General features: G+C 39.4%; 1 pseudogene; it reads left to right on the top strand.

Moving 5' to 3' along the window:
* Nucleotides 1-585: 585 nt before the first annotated feature.
* Nucleotides 586-2,704, top strand: LOC103563179 (shugoshin 1-like; annotated as a pseudogene).
* Nucleotides 2,705-3,950: the final 1,246 nt, after the last annotated feature.

The following is a 3,950-nucleotide window of genomic DNA, read 5'->3' as shown; positions in this document are numbered from 1 at the left end:
ATACCTGTGGGGCAGGCATAAGTAGGGCCTGTCCAATACAGGAATGTGAACTCACGGTAGGAACAGAGGAGAGTGGGTTTTATGGTGCTGTATGCAGCGCTGATGTGCAAACACTTAACATCCTTTCTCTCTCCAAGCCTGCTATCCCAGGTGGTAGCTTGATTTAAAATCATGTAAAGACTTTTTAATCTCAGTGTCTTGCACCATCTTTTAAAATTTTTTCCAAAAGAATCAGCCCTCCTTCTTTCCTTCCTTTCCTCCTTTTTCTCTCCCTTTCTCTCTCTCTCTCAACTAGCTAGCTCATGGATGTGTTATCAGAAAATCTCCCTAAATCTAATTTACAGTGTTGGTAATAACATCTGGTGAGCCAAAGTACTGTTAATACTTCTCTTTTCATCATTTACCAGGAATCAGGAACACTGCATTGAATGCCCAGAGGTCTGCAGCCTCCCAAGAAACCAATGCGTGATTGCAGAGGACAATTCAAATGCCAGAAGTCGCAGCAGGGAGAGGGAGCCACAGATGTGGAGGGCCCAGGGCTGTTAGTCTTGCAGAACCTTGGAATGTGAGGAGGAGAGCCAAAGAATGGGGCCTTACAAAGTCCTTTGGTACAGTGTAGAAGACATAAAGAAACAAATGAAAGAGAAGAGAAATAAGAATTTGGCAGACTGGCAAGTGCAAGTCTTTCATAGCTGTACCATGCCAAAATATCACCAACACCCCTAAGCTGCTGAAAACTCGCCAGGACAAAAGAATGTTGGTTTTAGTTTTAGAAAAAAAAATCCAAAGCGTGAGAAGCACAAGATACCATTATACCATTGAGAAGATATTGTTACTACCTCTCATGTCAGCTATGTGTGTTGAAAGAAAAACTTACTTCACAGCACACAGAATAACCTGCTTGGACCCAGGGAGGCATGATGGAAAGGACTCTGCAATGGACTCCAGCAGTGATGACAACTCCAAGGATTTATTTGAGAAGGATTTACAGATTCTTCTTCAGGAAGCTGGCCTTCCAGGACAAGGAGAATCATTGCAAATAAAAGCAAATAGAAAAGCAAATATTTGCTCATTCGCAAGACGTCTAGTTCAGGTGAAGGTAAACCTACCGATAATGTCTCACCTAGAACTGAATCTGTCTCCCTCAGTTTAAAGAAATGGATATGGAAATGTGCTACATTGCGTACCTTTGAAATCAATTATTTGGCAGGGGAATCTTCTGAATTAGTAAAATCTAGATATGCAGGTTTTCTGGTAAACATATATGTGCCTGAAAATGTAGAAGAAAATGTTTGTCAATGAAGCAAGGACCAAATTAACTTATCCCCAAAGCTAATGTTCCCAGGAAGGATTATGAAAACAGATGATTTTAGAGGCTAAATCTGAACAAACTAGAACTAAGTGTAGAGATTTACAAGGAAGAAAAAGAGGAAACAAAAGCTACCAGGAGGAGGAAATATTAGTCTATATCAAGGCATAGCAGGAGAAAAAGTGAAAATTAAAAAAAAAAAAACAACACTATTTCCAAAAAAAAATTGGGTGTATCTATCAGTTCAAGCAAAGGTTATGGTTTCAATTTGACAGTGGATGTTCATCTCACTCTTTTCAGGCAAAATAAAATGAGCAAGGATTTTAAAAGAGAAGAAAGCAACAACACGTCCGAAATGAGCATGTGTGAATCAGGTCGTTCTGGAAGTGATTCTGATGACCTCTATTTGCCTTCTAAAAACACTTGCAAGTACATTTCAAAATCTCACCAGCAAATCACATAGAAACCCAATCTCCCAAACAGGAGACTGGGAGTGATTGAGGGAGCCCTGGCCAGTGGCGTCCATCAGAAGCTTTCTACAGGACCCGATAGGATCACATAGGTGACTTGTAACCTTTTTAAAAGACTCAGAATTCTCTGTATTGTCAGTATTCAAAATGTAAAAATGCATAAATTAGAAACAGAGACAGACTAAAAAGAAATTTCATTGGGGAAAATTCAAAGGCTAATTAGCAAATCAGTATATTTGATCATATTTGTCCATAATGCCTATTCTACAACATCTCAATAAAACCCTAGAAACTTTCCTAATGAAATAACTGCACTGTTCTATGTCAAAAGCATCAGAAATTACTTAGGCATATCCTTTTCAAGATAGGCACTAGTTGCTTTGCTTGGCAAATCCCAGAAGCTGTGCAGCAATGACTTTAGCAAACCACTTGAGATATTTCGATTCCTTCAATTTAAAACATTTGGTGTTCAGACTGTCTCTGAGCATGACTCACATCTATGGAGAGGCCATTGTGCTGTCCAGGATGTGGTCTCAGCTCAGTGCTCTAGACATATTTTACAGAAATGAGAGAGATCTGTCTGTCTGAATATAAACTAACAAAAAGAGATGGAGGATTCCAAGCCAAAAAATTCCTGCTGGAGCACCACCGAATATTCACCAATCACCTCATCTGAGCCCGAAGGCTATTACCAATGTGTCCTTCTCTCCTGTGTGAAAATCAGAAAACTGCTTTTGTTCTTCCAAAAAAGAATAAAGAAAGCCCAGTAGTGTCTTTGCCTAAGAATAGGTGCACAGCCAGCACAAACTATATGGAAGACACACTAGCATTGAAACAGAGAAGAGGGGATCCTTCTGTAGATTTGTGTTTCTTGAATTCTATTTTCCAGCAGAAAAAGAAAGTAACATTAAACACAGTTCTTTAAAAAAAAAAGTGAATACCATGAAGCCTCTGTTGGATGTCATTGGAATTCATCCTATGTACCCCCCACCATTTCTCAGAGAGGTTCTGTGTGGGGGCTGGCCTGGTGGAGTAGTGATTGTTTGTACACTCTTTTTGAGTGGCCCAGGGTTCACAGGTTTGGATACTAGACATGGATATACACACCGCTTGTCTAGCCATGATAGAGAGCATCCCACATACAAAATAGAGGAAGATTGGCACAGATGTTAGTTCAGCAACAATTTTCCTCCAGCAAAAAGAGGAAGATTGGCCACAGATGTTAGCTCAGTGACAATCTTCCTCAGAAAAAAAAAAAGAGAGAGGTTCTGTAAGAGTGTGCAAGTGGGTCACATTATTGCCATAGAATATTCTCTTGACAGAACTCTATAGATGATGGACATTTCTTCAAAGATATAGTTAAATCATGGTTTTTAAAAAACCTTTAATAAGTTTAGGCCTATTTTGCTTTTGAATATATAAAACTGTCATAAGCACCATAATAATTTGGATTTCTTATAATGCCCCAAAAACCTAATTTTAGTTGAAATTCATCTTATACCACTGTTTTGGAAAGCAATAATGATTATTAAAATGAAGATTGTTTTAATTACAAGTTTTTGACATCCTTATTTTTCTCTTAAGCAGGGGATACCTGAGTGAATGATTTTTCAAGACAGGTTGAGGATCTTTGAGACTCTTTACCATAGTTGAGTAAAGTGAGCCCTTGGTATTCCCAGTATGGCACACTCTAAGTTGTTAGCAGACCCCTCATACCACTGTTTCATTTGACTTCTCAGACAAAATGTGTATGAGATTGTTAGTCATTTTGGTCTGCCATAACAAAATACCACAGACTGAGTGGCTTAAACAACAAAAATTTATTTCTCACAGTTCTGGAGGCTGGAAGTCCCAGATCAAGGTGCTGGCCTACTCAGTTTTTGGTGAGAACACTCTTCCTAGCCTGCAGGCAGCCACCTCCTTGCTCTGTCCTCAGAAGCCTTTGCTTGGTGCGTGTGCTCCCTAAGTGGGGGTTGGGTGGGTAGGCATCTCTGATGTCTCTTCTTATAAGGACATTAATCCTATTGGATCAGAGCCTCACCCTTATAAACTCATTTAACCTTCGTTAGTTCCCTATACCAAATACAGCTATGATTGGAGTTAGGGCTTCAACAGAGAAATTTTGGAGGGAAAATACATTCAGTCCACAACAGAGATCATGATTAGAGAAC

Source organism: Equus przewalskii, chromosome 4, assembly GCF_037783145.1.
Source record: "Equus przewalskii isolate Varuska chromosome 4, EquPr2, whole genome shotgun sequence".
NCBI lineage: Eukaryota > Metazoa > Chordata > Mammalia > Perissodactyla > Equidae > Equus > Equus przewalskii.
This window is presented reverse-complemented; position numbering and strand designations above follow the sequence as displayed.